Genomic DNA, 24079 nt, shown 5'->3' on the forward strand with positions numbered 1-24079 from the left:
TGATGAGATATTTGTACACCTACCTATACTACCAAATGGTGATGAAGAGATAGCATTGGGGTCATGGGTTGCAAATGCTACACAAACCATTACAGAAGTGGACGTCAGAAAGTTTTTGGGTATTTGTATTCTGATGTCTCTGGCCCTCCACATGACATACGCAAACCGTGGAGTGAAGTTTTGGGAAATGGAATTGTTATGGAAACGATAAGCTTGAATAGATTTGAGTTTATTAGGCAAAATATTCATTTTGCGAACAACGAACAAGCCGTTCAGAGAGGTGAACCTGGTCATGATAGGCTATTCAAAATTGAGGCCTATTGTTGAAGAATTGCAGACTAAATTTCGATCTATACCATTTGAAGAAATGCTCTGCGTAGATGAACAGATGTGTGCCGCAAGCCCAGACATTATATGATGAAAATGTACATGCCTAAAAAGTCATACAAATGGGGCTATAAATTATTTGTGTTAAGTGGAGTAACCGGTTATGCGTATGATTTTGAAATCTACACGGGTCAAGAGAACGATTTACCAAGGCCTCATGAAGAGCCAGACTTGGGTGCCTGCGCCAATGTAGTTGTACGACTTAGTCGATTTATACCTAAACAGAAACACCATCAACTTTATATTGATAATTTCTATACTACGTTGCCACTGTTAGTGTATTTGGAGAAAACACCAAATTCATTCCTTGGGTACAGCTAGAAAGGACAGAATCCCTGATTACCCGCTGCCAACAAATGAGGCCCTGAAAGATATGGAACGCGGGCAATCATACGAAAGTGTCACAAACATCGAAGGTGTGGACTTATCTTGTGTTGTATGGAAAGACAATCAGACTGTAACCTTATTGTCCACACATGTAGGTACTGGTCCAGTTACAAAAGTGAAACGTTTCAATAAAAAGAAAAAGGAGGTTGAGCATGTTGATTGCCCAATTGTTGTTACAGTGTATAACAAACACATGGGAGGGGTTGATAAAATCAACTCGATGATTGGAAAATATAGAAACAAAATGAAGACAAGAAAATGGTATCTTCGTTTGTTCTAACATCTCATCGATGTTGCATTGTGCAACAGTTGGTTCCTGTATGTCAGGGCAGACAGCTAAATCCCAAACGACTGTTCTTGGTCTTGCAGATTTCAGAGAGGAAGTTGCCGTAACGCTTAGCCAAATGGGAACAAAAACTACTCCTAAGAGAGGACGGCCCACTCAGGACCTGGATTTACCATTGGTTGCTAAAAAATGAAAGCCAAATGTTGCAAAGATTCCACCAAAAGAAGTAAGGAAAGATGAAGTTGGGCACTGGCAAGAATGGACCTCCGAGCGACAGCAGTGTAAGTTTTCCAGGTCTTCTTGGTGGCCTTCTTCGCCGCAACGGGAACATGTCTCAGGTCCCGAGCACGTCTTAGTAAAGTGTCCGAATCTCTGACAACGGAAACACCGCTGCGGATTTTTGAAGTAAGGCCGTACAGTCAGGGATAAATATCCAGCCTTAATAGTTTTTGGGGGTTCGGGAAATGCAAAGGTCAGAATTAGACCGGGAGTAGGGACCTTTCTCCCATTCTCCGTCCGAAGCATCCTGACCACATCGGTTACCATTTCACACTGCAGCTCATCCTTGATTTCTTCCTCACTACACTCCATCAGGTCACGGCAGAAGACGATCCCCTTGGAGGTGTTCAGTGAGGAGTGCGGTTGAACGACGTCATCTGAAGGAATTTTTTGGCTTGGATGTAGTTCGCAGCCTCCACCAAGATAGTTCCATTCCTTAATTTGCTCACAGCTTTAGGTTGACCGCCTGAGGAAACAAAACGCTTTGTTAATAAGGAAAGGACTAACCTTCGTTAGAGTTTTGCCCTCATCCTTATGACTAACGATTAGATATAGTGAAGTTGGAACGTTCATATTTTCAGCTCTTACTTTTTCTTCCACTTTCCTTTGTTTGATATATGATTCATTTTCAGAATCTGACAAACTGTCGCTTTTTCTCTGGATCATTAGGATCTCTTCCTCCGAATTCTTGCCCTAAGGGTGGGGTGGTTTGAATGTCCATAGATAAGGTCACCAGCGCATCGTGTTTAGAAGTGCGGGCCGATTCACCGGGAGCGGGCATGCCCTCGGGTGTCCCACAGACCGTAGCTTGGAGGACAACCCTACCTCAGTTCCCCGAGGCCCAGTTTCCATCGATTACCAAGTCGGGAATACGCGCACAACTTGGACTCGCACGTGGCAACAGGGGCTCCGACACCCCTGCCTACTGAACACTTCCTGACCAAGGACCGAAGTGGCTGGCTTCTGAAGCAGTACACGGCTTACGCCTCGGCAGAGACAAGCTCACATCAGCTCTCACCGACACCAGATAGGGCATCTAGTGCCGGCTTAAGCACTCCCAACGAGCCATGTACTGGAACGGTCAGAGGACGGGTACTTAAAAGACCCTGGAGGGGGATTTGGTAGGAATTAGGAAATGGTTAGGTGGGAAGAGGCAGTTTAACGTCATACCCAGGACGGGACAAATGACAGTGTGTGATTGCTACATATTGTTCAGTGGTGTGTTTAAAAACAAGTGACAAACTAAGTTGTTTAGAACTAAGTTTTTACAGCATAATTCTATTATTATAAGTGATTTACCTTGATATACTATATATCATGCCTAGGATCAAAAAATTTAACCGTAAGAGGTACCAGGGTAATCAGGTTACAAAACCTAGCCTAGGCCAGACTCCAGAAACTCAGCCTAAGGTAACTTCCTCTAGTTCTAGAAAACTGTCTGGCTCAAAACTACCCAAGGATTATGAGTATGAAGATGATGACATAAATGTAATCATTAACCTTCAACTGTTATCTCAGGCTATAAACAGTTTTACTAAGTGTATTAGTTGTAGTATATCAAACTGTCTTAGCGTTCAGATTGATTCTAGTTACACTAATGGCATAGCCCATAAATTAGTGTTGGACTGTAATATTTGTAAGTTTAGTAGTACATTCATGAACACAAAGACAATCCATAATAAGCATGAACTAAATATTAGGTATGTTTATGCCCTAAGATCAATCGGCAAAGAGCTTGAGACTGGTAAAATGTTTTCTGCGGTCATGAATCTAGCTCCGCCAAACTCCAGGATGTAGGCACTATACAAGACCATATTGCCTAGGGTTACAGAAGTATGTGATACTTCTCTCAGAAATGCTGCTACAGAGGCTGCAGAAGAGAATAATGGAAGTTCTGACATAGCTGCGGCTTTTGATGGCACGTGGCAAAAGCGCGGCTACAAATCCTTGAATGGAATTATTACGGTTACGTCGTTTGATACCGGTAAGGTATTAGACTTTGAATGTATGTCTAAATTTTGTACAAACTGTGCCAGAGATTTATACAAAAATGATGAAAAAGAGCTGGGAGAGCACAAGAAAGTTTGCAAGGCAAATTACTCCGGGTCGAGTGCAGGCATGGAGGTGGTCGGGGCCAACATCGTTTGCAGTCGGTCAGAAGAGAAGCTTCGAGTGCAGTATACTAAATATTTAGGGGATGGGGACTTTAAAGGCTTTCAGTCTGTTTTAGAATCTAAGCCTTATGGAGAAGGTGTGGATATTGTCAAACTGGAGTGTGTAGGCCATATCCAAAAGCGCCTTGGCTCAAGACTTCAAAGGTTAAGGGAACCTTGTAGTCAAAAAATTAAAAAAAATTAAATTTTAGTTTTATATTTTTTTAGATTCTACATATTTTTCCGAGCATTTTGATATATAACATTTTGATATCTAATGTGTATTTACACTTAAAAAAATATTTAAAGAATGCCATACCGACCTAGATTTTCCTTACCTCTCAAATCTCACTTAGCCATCGTGTCAGAACAATATATATATATATACAAAAAATGGATGTGATCCATGTAAAAAAATCACGATGTGGAACATGTAAAATTATGACTTCTTCAAGAGAATTCAATAGCAGCAGTACCGGAATGACCTATCCTATAATTGGCAAAATTGACTGTAATTCAAAAAATGTAATATACCAAATTAATTGTAAGTTTTGCTCCAAACAATATATTGGCCAAACATCGAACCATTTGAGAATCCGTATGACAGGGCATAGGTTTGACATATTCCATAAAGATGAAGATAAACCATTGGCAAGACATTGTCTAGAACACAAACAAGACAAAATTGAAGAGTGTTTTAAATTAAAAGGAATACACCAACTACCACAATGCCCTGATGAAAACTACAACAGATTAAAATTAAAGCACATGGAGCAGGCTCATCAAATTATGTTGAAGACAAAAAATCCATTTGGTCTAAATTTAAGATAACTTTTTAAATAATTTTAAAACATTCAAAATTCGCCATAAATTACAAGTTGCATTCCACCCTTTATAAAAATCAACTGTTCCAACAAGATTGAATTAGAAAAATTTCACGTCAGCTGGACTTTATCAAATGTTATGCACTGTGTTTACATTTATGTTTTATTAGTTTTTGTTTACATGTTATAGTTCTGTATTCATTTTTATTTAAAACTTCCTGAAGACGGGGGTATTAAATCCCCCGAAATATAGAAGTGAAAAATAGTTATTTTGTTTTTGTTTTCTTCTATTTAACACAGTGATTAGTATATATATATATATATATATATATATATATATATATATATATATATATATATCTAGGTAGTGGTGACAGCACTGCTTTTTCATCTGTTGAGCAGGCCAAACCATATGGTGATAGTATCCAAATAAGTAAGTTGGAGTGTATAAGGACACGTCCAAAAAGGATGGGTAGTCGTTTACGTAGATTGAAAACTACGAGGCCAAAAGTTAAATGATGGGAAACCTATTTCAGGACGTGGTAGGCTTACTGATGCAATTATTGACAGTATTCAAACATATTATGGTAAAGCAATCCGAGACAACCTTGAAAATGTTGATAAAATGAGAAAGGCGGTGTGGGCGATATATTTTCATCTGCTTTCAACCGACAACTCTCCCAAGCACGAACTTTGCCCAAAGGGTGAATCGTCATGGTGCAAATACCAAAAGTGCCTGTTTTCAGATGACGAATATACCCATAAAAATGCAGTGCCTGAGCCTATTATGCTGGAAATAAAACATATTTTTAAGGACCTTTCAAATACAAATTTACTTAAAAAATGTCTTTATGGCCGCACACAAAATCCAAATGAGTCATTAAATAACGTCATCTGGACGAGAATTCCCAAAAAACAACTTTGTTTGAATAAAAACATTAAAAGTTGGAGTGTTAGATGCCATAATTGCATGTAACTGTGGTGCTCTGGGTAAGGTGCAAGTTATTCAGAAAGTATGTGGTAATGCTGGAGAAAATTGTGTAGTCGGCCTAAAACAAATTGATCAAAATAGGGTTTTAAATGCCAACAAAGCAGCCTTAGAATGCTTTAAAAATAAAAGAAAACTAAAACGAAATGCCAAAAGAAAAAGGGAAGATATGCAAGAAGAAAAAACTGTTGTGTATGGTGCTGGACTCTTTTAGTGTGACAAAAGGACAAGTTTGCAGTTTTTGGCACCTACCGGAAAATCACTTTTCCTGACACTCAGGTACACTTTTTTCATGAACCTCTTTAGTTATCAGCCTGAATTTTTTTTATGTTATTTACATCTGTGTGTCCTACAATGTTAACTATAATTAAATTGTTAAAACTGTCAGAAAAAAATTAAAAATAAATATTTATAAGCAAAAAATTGAAAATTTTAGCGTTTTTTTTATTATTAAGTAATTTTTTTGTTTTAACGTTATATTTACTTATGGATAAGTAAACATTATTCAGAAAGATACAAATAAGCAATGTACAAAGTTTTACATGTGTACACCAAGTAGTTCTTGTTCTAAGGGTACCTAAACATTACATTTTTAACATGCGCAGTATAGGGACTACAAGGTCCCCTTAAAGTCTACAATGAAAGGAAAACGACTCAGTGATGGCAAAGTTTTTGGGCGGCAAGGGTAGGCTAACCGATGTTTGAAATCGACAACTTGCAAACCTTCTACCATAGGCTATCTACTGACACGAACCCACAACACGACCGTTGTCCTTCCGATGAAGACACATGGTGTAAGTTTCAAAAAGCCAAGTTCACAACACCCCATTTACTCATAAACACTCCTTGCCTGAAGCTGTAATGTTTCTTATAAAACCAATTTATGAAGATGTGTCAAAACCTGAACTCCTCAAGCGCTGCCTACACAGAAAGACACAAAAGCCCAACGAAAGTGTGAACAGCTGCATATGGAAAAGATTGCCAAAGACTGAATTTGTCAGCCTACCAACCCTCCAACTAGGTGCAACAGATGCAGTGCTGTGCTACAATGAAGGTTCAGTGGCAAAAGTGAATGTGCTTCAAAGACTAGGAATGAAACCGGGTCGTTTACACTGCCACAGGTCTTCAAACGATTGATCGGTGCAGAATTATTAAAGCCGACATGGAGACAAGGGACCAGAATAAAAAGACAAGAATCAAAAGAAGGCTACGGAGGAAGGATAAGGAGGAGCAAGAAGATGGGGAAAAAGGACTATTCTGATGGTGCCTTTTAGAAATGTGAGCAATTAAACCATACTTTTATCTTCAAATGCGATTTTCCGAAACCTTGTTTATTTATACACACTTTTTATAGTACACTTTTCTCAAGAACCAAAGTAAATAGAAGCCTGAAATTGTTTATGCATATCAACTAATACATTGTTTCAATGGTATACCTAATTGTTTGCTTGTATCTAAGCAAATTATTAACAAAAAATTGTTAACTAAATTTTTTTTTAAGTTTAAAATATTAATTACTAGAAAAAAAAACATGTTTATGAGTAAAACCTATTATAAATAGGTATAAGATACTTCATATACCTCACTTATACCAGTGCTAAAGTTTCAGGTTTGTAAGATTAGTGGTTAAGGAGATAAGTGTACCTAACTATGTGTATGTTTTCCCATTTAAATAGCATGGAAGCGAGAAAACTGCCTATTTCCCCGTGCTATTTTCAACATCCAATGTATTTTATAAAACAAATAACTATCAAAAGTTACATTTATAGTTACGTTTCAACATAATCGCCATTTAAATTGAGGTGTTTGTCATACCGGGGTGTAAGCTTTCCGATGCAATTTTCATACAACGTTGCCACCAGCGACATGAGATGGGATTTCAAGCATTTCAGAAAGCATCTTCTGCCTTCCTAGCCACTTCTTCAATTAAGGAAACAAGTGCAAGACAATTATTACTAGGTCAAAAGTATAAAATTGATAGTAAAAAATTTCCCATTCAAATCTATGAAGAAACCGTTTTCGTTAGAGCGGTACTGTAGGGATGTTCATTGTCACATGAGGAAGGTTATTGTACTTTGAGGACGGCCTTTGTGATGTGAGGACAGTCATTGTCATGTGAGGAAGGTCATTGTCATGTAAGGATGGTTATTGTACTTTGAGGACGGCCATTGTGATGTGAGGACGGTCATTGTCATGTGAGGAAGGTCATTTTCATGTGTGGATGTTCATTTTCATGTGTGGATGTTCATTGTCATGTAAGGATGGTTATTGTCATGGATAAAGACAATTCCAGAAGCGAGTACATTCTTCTTCTTTTGTTCTGAATGGGGGTCAGCAACCGTGTTTCACAGTAGCCTTCTGCATTTATTATGATCCACAAGCAAAACACCTTTCTGATCCCAAAGCACTGTAGGCAATCCTTTTTTTTTGTTTTTGAAGGAATTTTACTTGGGGGGGTAGGGTGGTTTGTTGGTGGTGTATTTGTGTGCGTCCATCGTTGCTGCAACTTTTTATCTTGCTGGATGTCTTACTAAACCAATGTCGCCCCCTGTCAAATAAAAATATCTAACAATAGAACTAATTGTAGTAGCCATGTTTACATACTATTAGATGAACTCGTAATGGCGTCAGACACTAAACAATGAATGAGGTATAAGTGCGTAGTAGACTTCTGCGCAATGTTGCAGCATACCGTTTGTTTTACAACATAGATTCAGGATGAAAACGAATCCTTGTATATTATATAGATTGCTCTAATTTGATTTGTGAACATAATTAATTAAGTAAACTGTGTTTAACAATTTAATATGCTAAGATCCCCGAGTAAATGAGAAAAAGTTAATTTTCTAATATCCTATAAATTCGCAATTGAGTTGGGAGAGGAAAATTCGAATCATCTTTATCGTCGATAAGTATAACCAGCCAAGAAGTGTGTTTGGGTTATAGCCAGTTTGGATAATTGGGTTTATATGATCTGCACAGAGACTAGGCGGTTCTAATAGGTGTCTATAAAATGCCAGCCAGAGTCTCCTAGAGACGGAGTAGTAGTATAGTTAAGATTTGTAAGAAGGTTAAGAGAGGGTCCGGTTAAGTCTCGTCTGCTGAGTCGATGCTGGGAGACACGCAATATGGATGGTGGGGCCCAGAAGAAAGCTCAGTGGAGTTTTAGGAGTTTACGATTGGCATAATGAAATATTTTTTTTTAAATTTGTTTGATACTAGAAGAATAGTATTACTGGCATTTGCTTACCACCTTGACTTAAATATCATAAATATTCAAAACTAAACTTACCAAAAGAATTAAATATTAGTATAATAGCGTAATGTGTATAGTAGGCATTTATTACTTACTGAATAACGGAATTAACTGTCAACCAGCATAAAATGTCACATATATGATTTATTAAAATTCCTTTATAATTTTTAAAATCAAGATAACAGATGATCATCTGAATATAATTCTGAAAATGAAGAAGACATGGTGGAATGGATACGGAATCCAGAGGGAACAACAATTAACAAAAATTTAAGTGAAATGGCAAAAGCATTTCTAGATGAAATGAAGAAACAAAATTTAATCAGGAAATACGAAAAGCAAATAAAGAAAAAAAGGTAATAACTAACAATAATTTGTTAAAATTACTACTATAGTAATTATAGTAGGATTTATCTTTATTAAACGGCACAATCACTCATCTTGATAACACAGAGAACAAGAAAAGCACGACCACACTGCTCGGCTGCCAGCGACCAACTGTACACAAGGCGGGGTGTTGGGTCCAGTTGTATTCCTTATTTGTGTAAATGATATGTTGAATATAGATCTTAATTCTTCTGTATTTGCATACGCAGACGACACTGCTCTTGTATGTGGGGCTTAAAATTAATAGACATTCATTATTTCAAAGAATCAATGATGACTTGCAGAAGATTTCTAATTGGTTAATCAGTAATAGATTGCTTGTAAATGTAAATAAGTCTAAGTGTATTGCATTTTTTGATAATAAAAAAGAAGAAAAGAATATTTGCACGACATGTTTGAATTGCGTTGTCACTCCCATCAACGTGTATATAGCTGTGAATGTTTTGGTATAGAAATGGTTGAAAGTGTGAAATATTTAGGTATATATATTGATGAGTATTTGAAGTGGGATATACATGTAAACTATGTAACAAAAAGGGGTGACCAGTTGAAGCAGGTGTATGTGTCTTGGTTTGAGAGTACCATGAGGTATAGGATATTGCATTTTGGGAGGTGCTTATGCCACTGTTCTAAAACCTATTGTAATGAGTCAAAGACATGCATTGCGAAATATATACAATGTAAAATATAATGAAAGCATGAGCTACCTTTTTACAGAACACAATATTTTAACTTTCACACAGATTTATAAGTATGCCTCAATTGTGTATATCCACAAGAGTTTATTTATGTTCAATCTAAAACCATCAAATAGAACTACCAGATCTAGTAATTATTTTTTGCTCGAGGAACCACTTCTTATCGGGCAGATTATGCGAACGTGCTTGCCATCAACAGCACCTATGCAATGGGGAAGGTTGGCATTTTTTTCAAAACCAGAGCGATGGTTTCAAGATAAACTTTAGTAAATTCAGGTATCCACGCTTTCTTCATAACTAACCAGATGGCTTGGCATACTTCATTTATTATTTTCCTTGCAGTGGAAATCCCAACTCTGAAGGAATAATGTAGGTAGGTAAAGGTGCACCCGCTCGCTAGATACCTGAAAAATAGTTTAGTAGGAGTATGGTGATTTATGAATATTTTTAAAACAAAAAACTATTATACCGGTGCATTTGGACATTAACCTGGACAATGAAACAACATCTGAAATTTGGCGATTTTCAACCAAACGAAAACGGATTTGTTCGTAAGAGTCCTCTTGTCAGAGAGTATATTTGTAAAGAAATCCAAGATGCCACATTTTCCTAAGCGCAGTGTTTACATACTTTCAAAGGTCTGACGATATAATCTTGTGACACGCCAAATTAGTATAGTATTAATAGTATGTGAGACTGGTGCCTTGCATTTCAACATGGATTTCCTGACATTTAAAGCGAAACAAACTATTCCTCCTACAATAAGATGCTTCGTCACACAGATATTTTATAATATCCTAAATCACGGTCGTTGTCCTGGGTGGCTTTTTTATACTTTGAGTGTGTTGTATGGGATGGTATACCTACCATCTTCACCAAATTTCAGCCTGTTGTTTGAAATCCAGGTTGATGTTTCTTTTGTCCAAATGCCCCGGTCAACTTTTATATTTAATTGTCTCAGGAAAAGAAGTAATAAAGGGATGGGGTAATCTTCGGGTCGCATTCTCGAAGTCGAAGAAGAAACTAGCAAAGTGTAAGAAAAGTGGAGCTATTGCCCATAATATTAGGAAATACATCTACGCTGACCAGATGCAATTTTTAAATAAATTATACCAGTCAAGGGAAGTTGCAGAAAGTTTAGAAGTTAGAACAGACAACAATGAAGACAAAGCTGAAAATAATCTACCCGAAGCCCAACTACTCCCCAAGAAGCCTACGTTGTCCAAACCACGAGAAAACAAAAGACGTCGTCAGCCTGATGAGGTTGAACTAAAGATGATAAAAGCATTAGAAGAACAAAGTCCTCGTATTTCTTTTATTCAAGGATTTGTGCCGCATTTGCACAAGTTCGATGACAGTGAAATTCTTGAATTCCAAATGGGTGATTTGGAAGTAATTAATATAATAAACAATAAACGCAAACACACTGCTCAACCTCAACTACTTCCCCAGCAAAAATCCTCCTATTATCCGAACAACTATCCCTTTCCACAGTATCAATCATGTAGCAATTTCCAATTGTTTTATCCCAACCAATTCAGCGTAAATAACAGATTCCAATCACAACCACCCTAAATTCATCAATTCCACGAAAATTGAAATCAACATCCACAAACTCCCAATAACAGTAATTCAAACCACCAGCAGTGATTCAAAGCACGCTCTTCGAAAGGACAGCCACTTGCAACATCAACAACAAACCACAATAACAATACTATCAAGATTTTGGCCACACGTCAGCAACCACATCTCCAGAGAACTATCCATCGGCGAGCCCTTCTCCAGCTGAATCTCCGTATTCAGAAGCCAGTTATGACTTTAATTAATTAGTTACATCAAGTCTTTATCATATTTAAAGTATTCAGCTTCAAGGTAACATGGAAAAAAAATTAAATTAATATTCAAAATATAACTTGTGTGATTATTTGTTTTCTACACTTTCTTATAGTAGTTTTTATAGTAAGATAAATTTACATGTACTTAATACTTTACAATGCATCAAGGCTTTTATTGTGACGTTTTACTTACCCTAAATGTATAAAACACTCCATTAGTTTGCTGTAGTATAAAATAATTATCTGATCAAATTATTATCAGTAATATTGTTTTAATATCTTATTTTTTTATTCTAGCGCTTAATATTTCAAGTGAGAAAATATTTACTTTATTTGTTTATAACACTGATTTACTTTCCTTAAATATGGATTTGTATTAGTTATTAGAAAACAAATTACTTATATACTGTATTATGTTATTCGTTGTTATACTATGATATTAAATTGCCTACTATACTTTAAAGTGAATTCTTATTTTATTTTATTTCGACCCATTTTTACTTAACTTGTATTAAATAGTCCAGTCTATTTTTACCGCACAGTCTATTAAATAGTCTACTGTACCTTGTAGGTACTATAGTAGGTTTAGTGTTACCAAATTTTATATAGCAAATATAGGTAAAAGTCGTCAAGTTCAGCAACGTAATATGATCGCGTGGACAGTAAAGAAATTCAACTCATGGGGAGGCAATGATGTCCTCCACCTTCTCAGTTTCAGGATTTGGTTGCGACAAAATGAAAGGGTGCATGATAGCTTTTGTGAGAAGAATGACTACGAAGTTTACCGGAATAACATGACAATTTAATTTCTTTACTCTTACAACTTAACGACATATTATAGTTAAAAAGACAGCAAAATAAAGGCCGAACATCCTCATAACAAGCCAAGAGAAAATAATAGTTCCCGGAATCCAGAAGGAACAACAATTAACGAAAATTTAAGTGAAATGGCAAGAGCATTTCTAGATGAAATGAAGAAACAAAAATTAATCAGGAAATACGAAAACCAAATAAAGAAAAAAAGGTAATAACTAACAATAATGTTTTTGATGTTTCATCAGAATCGCACATCAAAATTAATGGGCCCGCGTACTCCAATCATAAAACGGCAAATCAAACTACATCCCACGGATTGCTACAAGGGTTGAAATATCCAATAAAACATTTATATTTATTTGTGAGTATGGCCTATGGCCAATTTTGTCTGTCTTTTTTTGTATATTTGAAAACATATTTTTATTCCTCAAACCTATAATGTGCGAAAGTAATGTATTCTATTACTATTACGTCATTATATTACATTTTCAAAATGATATACATAATAAATGTTAAAATTTAATTGGTCACAAGGTGGTATGTGTGGTGCTTCTTACAGAGCATGAACAAGAAAGCGCGGACTCTGGATCACGTACAGTTGCTACGCCAAAACCCTGCTGCCAGAAGAGTATACAAAATGTGCCAGGCCTTACCTCTATTTCCAGCGCACATGGTCGAGGCAGGGTATGACCATATTGTGAACTACGCCCAGCAGACGGGCGTCCTCCAAAATCTCCCGGCGTTCCTCAACTATGTGCACCATGTGCGGATTACTGGTAGGTTAACATGAAAATTATCGTATTAACAAACGACTCATGTCCTATAATTATAATATTTGACTATTACATTAAAATTCTGTAATAAATTAATAATTCAAATTTATAAGATGGTTTGTAAAACAAACAATATTATTCGACAACCTAATTAATGCTCTAGGTGTCGGTGTTGAGTCTTTCTCCGTTTACAAACAGAGGAGACGGACCAACAACGACATGGAGTCCTACCACAGGAAACTGAGAGATACCACGAACACTGCCCATCCGAACGTGTGGATTTTTACAGTGTTAATTAAAACAGTTTATTTATTTATATTAGATTACATACGTAAAAGTAGTATTTATTAAAACGGTAGTATTAATAATCGAATTTTACAGATGGTCTGAGAGCGCTGGAACATGAGGCTTCAGTGACGTTACATAGAGGCCTCAACGCTGTAAGACCACCTCGTCCGAGAAACTTGTTGTTCGATAGGACAATAAACACTCTGACCACACGGCTAGATAGCGGGCAGTACAGTGTTCGTGAATTTTTTGAGGCGGCTAGTCACCAGCTGGACAACATCTACAACGAAGTCTACAACGTCGCAGGCGACGACGATGCGGATGTTGTTGGTGTGGACGTTGGCAGATTGCGACAAGACAAAGAAGCTGGTGGCAGAGCTGCAGTGGAGCAGTGGCAGGAGGAGGTCGTGTCCGTGGCAGCACGCGGGAGACGTGGACATATCGAGGACTGGATTCTAAAAGCGACGTTCGGGAGTGCCAGTGCTTGTGTGCGGGGACAAATCTTTAGGCGTAATAAGTGTGAAGTGCAAACAAAATGTAAGTTAAGAAAATCTTGTATTTAATTTTAGGAACGTAGTATTATATATCAGGGTTCATTCATCATTTTAATACGACTCATTTACAATTCCAAAGTACCTGTACCTAAAGTAGCCTAATGAAAAAAAAAGATTATAATGTGTAGAAATCAGTAGAGTATTTGCCTTCTTGAAGGAGGTTCTGCCTGACTGGTATCCCTCAGTAATAATTTGCGAGTTCGAAAAGGCATTGACAATTGCCTTAAGAAGAGCATGGCCAGAAAGCCGAGTAGCCGGATGCTGGTTTCACTCGGCAAATGTAAGATTTTAATTTTATAACATTTATACATCAATATGTATGTGCAACTGTTTATTATGTATAATTTAATAATAACTGAAAGTGTAACAATAACAAACATTATATTGGTTTATAACATCATAAATGTATGTCATCAATGTCATAACTGAAACAACAAAATTGAAACGAGACGTATTCTCTACTAATACCTTAGTATTATAAGGGGAAATAAATTCAAATATAAATTAGATATCCAGATGCAGATGAAAAAGTAGTACGACATTGTGATTGTTCTTACAGAGCATGAACAAGAAAGCGCAGACTCTGGGTCACGTACAGCTGCTACGCCAAAACCCTGCTGCAAGAAGAGTATACAAAATGTGCCAGGACTTGCCTCTACTTCCAGCGCACATGGTCGAGGCAGGGTATAACCGTATTGTGAACTACGCCCAGTAGGCGGGCGTCCTCCAAAATCTCCCGGTGTTCCTCAACTACTGTATGTGCACTATGCGTGCATTACTGGTAAGTTAAAATGAAAAGTAGCGTATTAACAAACGTCTCAGTTAAGATGTCCTGTAATTTTAATATTTGACGATTACATTACAATTCTGTAATAAAGTAATAATTCTAAATTATAAGATGGTTTGTTTCTAAAAAACAAACAACATTATTCAACAACCTAATTAATGCTCCAAGTGTCGATGTTGAGTCTTTCTCTGTTTACAAACAGAGGAGACGAACCAACAACGACATGGAGTCCTACCACAGGAAACAGGGATACCACGAACACTGAACAGATTAAAAATATGGTTGTTTACTCAGCAGAATTTTATTTATTTTTTAATTGTAGTCTCTCCCTGGTCTGTGTGTACAGTTGGTAAGTGAGAAAAATCTTTTTCCTTTTCATAAATTGTGTAGTATTAGTAAATGTGTAATAAAAATAAACAGTAAATGCTTTAGTGAATGATTTTCATTTGTATAATATGTATTGTGCAGTGTTAAGTTGGTCAGCTGTGTCTGACAGACGTCACAGAGAGCCGGCTCAGGTGTTTTATAATTTTGAACTCTGGACTGTAGCTAATAATGTTTTCATTCTATTATCACGGGCCACACTACTTGAAACGGTGGTCGGTTAATTCCCAAGTATCGTGTAACCTTGTAATATTTCTAGATATTGTTTGATGGAATAAATCATTTATTCATTATTCATTTATTCATAATCAATGCTCAAAGAAAAGAAACTTGTGTCTTCGGTAAGTCATACAATCTTGTTTACGAATTATATTGTTACAGCTCTTACTGAAGTCCGCCTAAATGTCTAAAGGATCAATTTAAAGACTATCCATCCTTCTTTCAGTACTTTTTATAGTAAGATACATTTACATGTACTTATACTGTTTCAACCTAAACAGAAGTCTTACTTTATTATTATTATTCTACATAACAGCTATAAAATAGTGTTGATACTCGTAGTTAAAATTAACGTAGACGTTTAGTTAATTATTTCGTCGACCGCTGGCCTACTTCGATGTGAAACAATCATTGCAGAGAGAGAGACGAACATTTTTTTTTTAAATTTATTTTATTAATATTTATGGCATACTACTTTATAAACCAAAATGATTTTACGTATATAATGTGATAAAATTGTTGTCTCAATATAAAAACTATAAATGATTTGTGTACATAATAAAACAATTATACTCATGATTTTTCAGAAAATCATCGTTATAATTTTACGTTTACAATTTGATCAATCAAAATGTTATTACGTATATAATGTGATATAAATGCTGTGTCAATACAAAAAACTATTAATGATTTGTGTACATAATAAAACAATTATACTGATGATTTTCAAAAAAATCATCATTATAATTTTACGTTTGATGGATCGTTACATGTTCCCCCAAAGGGTCAGAGGTATACGATAGGGACTATTTACATTTACATGTACTTATACTTTAAAATGCATCAAGGCTTATGGTGTGACGTTTTACTTACCCTAAGTGTATAAAACACTCCATTAGTTTGGTATATTAAAACATAATAACATGATCAATTTTCATGATCATTAATATTGCTTTAATATCTTCTTTTTTGAATATAGTGCTTAATATTTCAGATGACAAAACATTTACTTTATTTGTTTTTAACACTGTTTTATTTGCCTTAGATATGAAATTATATTGATTTATCAGAAAAAAATTAATTATATACGGTATTATTTTATTCGTTGTAATACTATGATATTAAATTGCCTACTATACTATGTGAATTCATATTTTTTTATTTCGACTCATTTTTACTTAACATGAATTAGTCTAGTCTATTTTTACTGCACATTCTATTAATAAACTACTGTACCATAAAACGACTACAGGTAAAAGTCATCAAGTTTGATGTCCACCTAAAGGTCTAAGGGAAGATTATAGAGACTACTCATCCTTCTTTCAGTGCAGTCTATTAAAATATCTACTGTACCAAAAAAACTACTAGGTGTTAGTTCTTTATCCAGTCACTGACAACCCAAGTGTTTTTTTGCAAAAAAATGCAAAAAACTTTTGTCTTTGTAAAGAAAGGAAGGCTCTTATGCAGGGAGCCACTATGGCCAGCATTTATTCTTCAAGTGCTGCGAACAACTGAAGGGTACCTCTACACATATGAAGTAAACATGTAAGGTGAGCACATCCCTCGCAGGGTTATTGTCCCAGAAACACAGATCTGGCCAGATACACAGTAGAGGTTGAGACTGTACTTAAATATGGAGCTCCATAGCCGCTTCCATGAAGCTTTTATTACGTATATAACGTGATAAAATTGATACGTCTTTATAAAAACTATCAATGATTTGTGTATATAATAAAACAATTATACTGATGATTATCATAAAAATCATTAGGAACTTTACATGTCCACTCAAAGGGTCAGAGATATACGATAGGGACTACCTGCCCTTCTTTCAGTACTTTTTATAGTAAGATACGTTTACATGTACTTATACTTTAAAATGCATCAAGGCTCTTGGTGTGACGTTTTATTACATTTCATAGATAAAGCAAATAAAATGAATAAAGCAATTTTCCAAGGAAACAACAATTTTAATTATTTATCCCAACATAACGGTACAACTATTGCGAATTTTGTCAGACAGTTTATCATTGTCAGTATATACTTCATCCCCTTGTTTTCACCGGCGTACGGTATCATCTCCACGAGATCCGCCTGGTAAAGATCGTCCTTGGTGTGACGTTTTATTACATTTCATAGATAAAGCAAATAAAATGAATAAAGCAATTTTCCAAGGAAACAAAAATTTTAATTATTTATCCCAACATAACGGTACAACTATTGCGAATTTTGTCAGACAGTTTATCATTGTCAGTATATACTTCATCCCTTGTTTTCACCGGCGTACGGTATCATCTCCACGATATCCGCCTGGTAAAGATCGTCCTTACCTTTCAGAGTGACACTTCGTCTCCTGAAATTACGGCGAACTGGCCTATGTAGCTCGTTAGCTATTGCTTGACGTCTCTCCATTTTGAAAATGAGAAGAATGCGGCAGGACTTTTATATTTAACCTCCTAAATTCTACAGCCCCTCCACCGTTGTAAACTGTGGCATGCTCCAAAAGACGCTAGTTCATGCCTCCGATTTATCCCCCTACTATTGCCGATTCGGTTGTTCACAATCAGCATATAGACTGTAAACAAGTCGACCGGAAATACCCATACAACCCCATCCAACGCTGAAATACCCTTCATCACATGTACACCTTCAATCAGGTACGGAACATGACCGATAGTGAAGTACTGGATAGCGTTACAGGAGATGATATTAGAATTTTTAAAAGCTCAACGGTTTGAATTACTTTATTTCCCTCGTGGAAGTAGTAGCTGAGGACGATTAGGATGCAGTTTTTACACCGCAGAGCTTGGGGAAGGTGTGGATTCAACAGGGTCTTAAATACGTGTCCATGGACAAAACTCTTGCATATTCTGGAGACTGCGAGTCGAGATACGACTGCAGGCTGAAACAATGCTTTTGGAACATTACTGACGTCAACACATGTACAATAATAATAATAATTCCCCACATCTAGATCTACCGGAGCACTTTTAAGGGGTGGTGGTCCCTCGAAATACCCGTCCAGTGAAGGTTTCACACATCTACATGCGTGAGTCCTTCCACCTTACATGGTCAAATCTCATAGAGACCGAAGGAAAAGTTTGTTTCCACAGTGTTTAGACCAACCTCCTCGTCACCCCGGCTCTGGAGTCTATAGTTAGATAGTGCATCTATTCAGGAGATGCACCGCCACATGTGGTGACCACATGCAGTTGCTGGTGGTCATAATTGTGGGTCTTCTCACTCAGTACTGTGTTCGCGCCGACTCGGTTTAAGATGATATCAGTAATTATTGCTGCTTATTCTTTGTATTTACGTGTTATTGACCTGTTGTCGACTCCATCACCACCAACGTGTCCCCTTTCGAGATCGTCCTCATCCACCTCTTCAACAGTCTCCTGGGGTAGTGTTAGTAGCGGTTGGGAGTTTTTGATTCCGGACTCAGAATCAGAATCCGAGAGTGGATATTTGACACAAGAAGAAGAAGACGAATTCGATTTGCGTGGCGGTTGCCTGGAACGGCTGGAGAGCCTTACTTCTCCGACTCAGTGAGAGATACATTGGGACTAGCCGAAGTTACAAATAAAGAAGAGTGCTTTAAGCGAATCTGCAAAAGCCGGGCACTTATTTTTAGCTGTTAAAATGATAACTTTGGGAGAGGGCCCGATATGTTATGATGGAGAGGCATTCAATCGCCCTGAATGGAAGGCTGTCAATCTCCATAGATTCAAGCGCCCGACCCAAAGCTTGGTTCAGCCTAAGTACTATCTAACTACTATTCGAAGTAAAAAAAATAGTAGTACATCTACAATCTCAGAGGAAGTGACTCGTACAGGATATTTAAAATTTACGGTATTTTATATGTGTATATGTGTTTTAAAAGATCTTAGCACAATAGCCATAGAACTGCAAGTTAATCTACATTCTTAATACTAAAATCATTATTGTTCTAAAAAATAACAACTATACAATTGAAATTATCGAAACTTAATATCTATCTATATATATAAAAATGAATGTTTGTATGTTTGTCCTTTATGGAATCGTGAACTATTGGACCGATCATGATGAAAATTTGTACGTATATGTATTTTTCCACGGAGAAGGTTTATAAGCTATGCCCATCCCTTTCCCGATTCAGGATTCCGCCCCACTGGTTACAGAAATACCCATAAGAAATGCATTGCAGCAAACATATGTTAACGTCTTTTCAAATTTTTAATCAGCTGTTCTTTGTAAACATATATTACACTTATAGTTTTAAAGCATAGAGTAAGCTTAAGAGAAACGACAAATTTTGTTTAAACTGTTTTTGCAATCACTGTTAAACATAGACTTTACTATCCAGATAATACAATTCAAATTTGACGTAAAAATTCACCTTTAACTGCAATATTTATTTAATATAAACCATGCTCATGCTTGATCAGAAGAGTAATGCAGATATCATAATTACTATCTTACGTTGGCTACAAATATAAAGAATGTTATAAAATCAACCTTAGTTGTTTTTTTTTGACAGAAGTATGGTTCTCAAAACTCCGTGTGTACATATTCTCTCGATCGAGACAACAAAGCAAGCTCAATCGTGGCATCGGAGATATAACTAATTTAATCTAAAATTTATTATAGTAAAAAAAAAAAATTACTAAGTAATATAAGGACTTCGGTTCTTAAGATTTGCGTGCGAAGCCGTGGGTAACAGCTAGATAGAGGCAGGAATATGGTACATACCTTGTTAATACGCCCAAGAGGCTCACGATGGAACGACTATCAATTATCTCAGCAATGTTTAGAATGTGATAGAAAAAGAATAAGTGAATATAGTGTACTGTTTTCAACGGGAAATTGCGTGCGAAGCCGCGGGCAACTTTTGCAAAAAATTATTGAAATGCGCAGCAAAGCGCGCCGGGCCCGCTAGTATCATATAATATGTATGGCATCAATGTCATAACTGAAAAAACAAAATTGAAACGAGACGTGTGGATCTACTAATACCTTAGTATTATAAGGGAAATAAATTCAAATATAGATGAAATATCCAGATGCAGATGAAAAAGTAGTACGGCATTGTGCTTGTTCTTCCAGAGCATGAACAAGAAAGCGCGGACTCTGGGTCACGTACAGTTGCTACGCCAAAACCCTGTTGCCAGAAGAGTATACAAAATGTGCCAGGCCTTGCCTCTACTTCCAACGCATATAATCGAGGCAGGGTATAACCGTATTGTGAACTACGCCCAGCTGGCGGGCGTCCTCCAAAATCTCCCGGTGTTCCTCAACTATGTGCGTCGTGTGCGGATGACTGGTAAGTTAACATGAAAATTATCGTATTAACAAACGACTCAGTTAAGATGTCCTGTAATTTTAACATGTAACAATTACATTAAAATTCTGTAATAAATTAATAATTCTAAATTATAAGATGGTTTGTAAAACAAACAACATTATTCGACAACCAAATTAATCCTCTAGGTGTCGGTGTTGAGTCTTTCTCCGTTTACAAACAGAGGAGACGAACCAACAACGACTTGGAGTCCTACTACAAAAAACTGAAAGATACCACGAACACTGCCCATCCGAACGTGTGGATCTACTAATACCTTAGTATTATAAGGGGAATAAATTCAAATATACATGAATTATCCAGATGCAGATGAAAAAGTAGTACGCCATTGTGCTTGTTCTTACAGAGCATGAACAAGAAAGCGCGGACTCTGGGTCACGTACAGTTGCTACGCCAAAACCCTGCTGCCAGAAGAGTATACAAAACGTGCCAGGCCTTGCCCCTACTTCCAGCGCAAATGGTCGAGGCAGGGTATAACCATATTGTGAACTACGCCCAGCTGGCGGGCGTCCTCCAAAATCTCCCGGTGTTCCTCAACTATGTGCGTCGTGTGCGGATGACTGGTAAGTTAACATGAAAATTATCGTATTAACAAACGACTCAGTTAAGATGTCCTGTAATTTTAATTGAATATGACGATTACATTAAAATTTTGTAATAAATTAATAATTCTAAATTATAAGATAGTTTGTAAAACAAAACAACATTATTCGACAACCTAATTAATGCTCTAGGTGTCAGTGTTGAGTTTTTCTCCGTTTACAAACAGAGGAGACGAACCAACAACGACATGGAGTCCTACTACAGAGATACCACGAACACTACCCAACCGAACGTGTGGATTTTTACAGTGTTAATTAAAACAGTTTATTTATTTATATTAGATTACATACGTAAAAGTAGTATTTATTAAAACGGTAGTATTAATAATCGAATTTTACAGATGGTCTGAGAGCGCTGGAACATGAGGCTTCAGTGACGTTACATAGAGGTCTCAACGCTGTAAGACCACCTCGTCCGAGAAACTTGTTGTTCGATAGGACAATAAACACTCTGACCACACGGCTAGATAGCGGGCAGTACAGTGTTCGTGAATTTTTGGAGGCGGCTAGTCACTAGCTGGACAACATCCACAACGAAGTCTACAACGTCACAGGCGACGACAAAGAAGCTGGTGGCAGAGCTGCAGTGGAGCAGTGGCAGGAGGAGGTCGTGTCCGTGGCAGCACGCGGGAGACGTGGACATATCGAGGACTGGATTCTAAAAGCGACGTTCGGGAGTGCCAGTGCTTGTGTTTGTGTGCGGGTAAAAATCTTTTAGGCGTAATAAGTGTCAAGTGTAAAACTCTGACCACACGGCTAGATAGCGGGCAGTACAGTGTTTGTGAATTTTTGGAGGCGGCTAGTCACCAGCTGGACAACATCCACAACGAAGTATACAACGTCACAGGCGACGACAAAGAAGCTGGTGGCAGAGCTGCAGTGGAGCAGTGGCAGGAGGAGGTCGTGTCCGTGGCAGCACGCGGGAGACGTGGACTCATCGAGGAATGGATTCTAAAAGCGACGTTTGGGAGTGCCAGTGCTTGTGTTTGTGTGCGGGTAAAAATCTTTTAGGCGTAATAAGTGTCAAGTGCAAACAAAATGTAATTTATGAAAATCTTGTATTTAATTTTAGGAAGGAACGTAGTATTATATCTGTGCCAGCTGCGTAAAGAGTGTTAAGTCCAAAATTGGTCAAAATGAGTTATTGCTACACCCGCATGCAGAACAATGATATCTACGTTTGTGTATAGGGTGATAAGTCCAATTTCACATAATAAACAAGTTATTCACTTGTGCGCCAATGGTATAAGTAAAAAGTGAACAATTTTGATTGTGTAAAGTGTGTTTAGTCCATGGTCACATTTTACTCAAACTATACTGCTTAAGGTCTATTTGTGTTTAGTGTGTTAAGTCCAAGCAATTTGTGACTTAACGCACTCTTCACTAATTTATTTATTAAGTTAACACACTTTACACTGTTTAAAGCCTGATTTGACTACTTTAGTTTTCAGTAGTTGTATTGACCATACTCTGGAAAACAAGCACATAATAATAATCATTACCTAATAGTTTGTTGGTTAATGTGAAGTGTAGTGTACAAGTTAGTTTACCATCATGTCATCAAGATCTAAGAGGATTTTGGAAATGTGTGGTGCAGGTAAAAGCACAGATGACAACTTCAAACCAGATAAAGAAAGCAAAGGTAAGTATTTTGTTATTATAAATTAATGTAAAATAATTAAATTGCTGATGACTTTTTTACAATAAACAACCAGTTAATTGTTCAGAAATTATGCAATATAAAGTAAAATTTTCATTGAAGTTATCATTAAAACATTTGTTTCATTCTTTTCTTTTGAAATACGTATATAGTATTTACTGTACTGTACATAAAGAATAGTTTGTCTAATGTAATGGAATTCCCCCAACATTGTTCATATTTTTTTGCATTGTATAAGTCTAGATTGTCTATCGTTGAACTATTTCAACATGCACGTTTGGCTCAGGGGTAGCGTTTTAGGCTCACAGTCTCATGGTCCGGGATTCGGAACCACGTGGTGGTCGTATACTTTTTGCCATCTGAATAATTCCGATTTAATTTAAATTTTAATCATTAGGCTATAAATTAAAGATTTAAAGTATGTAATTTTTTACAAGTGAAATAATTTTAAAAAATCAACTTAAAATGAGTAAGTAAATCTAAAATTAACAGACACTTTATTGTATTTTTTCAGACTCAAGTCCTGCCCCAAGCTTGCCACCTGAACTTATGGATCTATTTAATTCTGATGACTCAGATGTAGACAGAGACTACAATCCGGACGAAGACCAGATAGAGGATTGTCAGGAGATGAAACACAATTTTTTTGTAAGAGAAGAAAAAAGATGGTGAGTAAGACTTACACTGAACTACTTCCGGCTAAGGTGTTTAATTTAGAAACAGTCCGACCAACTGAAGAAAAAACTTTACCTCGAGCAGCTGAAGAGGCTAGCGATATTCAGTCCGATCATGGAGGCCTTGAAGAGACTTTTATAGAAATAAATGAAACTCCACTTACTAAAAGTGGAAAAGTGAGACAAAGAGGTTTGAAAAATGAAAGCCGAAATGAAGGAAAAAATTTAAGAAATCAAGGTTTGGAGTATAAAACAAACAAAGAAAAAGTAGTAAAAGCAAGAAAGTCGGGAAGTTTAGATTTATGCAGAAACAAGTGTGCTGAAAAAATACCAGACAATGTCCGTGAAGCAGTGTTTGAAGACTACTGGAAAATGAATGACTACAACAAAAGATGTAATTACATAGTAGCCTTGATAGAGGTGAACCTAAAAGAAAAAGGGAAAGGAAAGATGACAGTGATAAAGTTAGAATGGCTACCGTCAAGTACCATGTTGAAG

The 24079-nt window shown here is 36.7% G+C and overlaps 1 pseudogene; it reads left to right on the plus strand.

Moving 5' to 3' along the window:
* Nucleotides 1-3375: 3375 nt before the first annotated feature.
* On the plus strand, nucleotides 3376-11544 carry LOC124371701 (annotated as a pseudogene).
* Nucleotides 11545-24079: the final 12535 nt, after the last annotated feature.

The sequence above is a fragment of the Homalodisca vitripennis genome, unplaced genomic scaffold, assembly GCF_021130785.1.
Source record: "Homalodisca vitripennis isolate AUS2020 unplaced genomic scaffold, UT_GWSS_2.1 ScUCBcl_1870;HRSCAF=6027, whole genome shotgun sequence".
Classification (NCBI taxonomy): Eukaryota; Metazoa; Arthropoda; class Insecta; order Hemiptera; family Cicadellidae; genus Homalodisca; species Homalodisca vitripennis.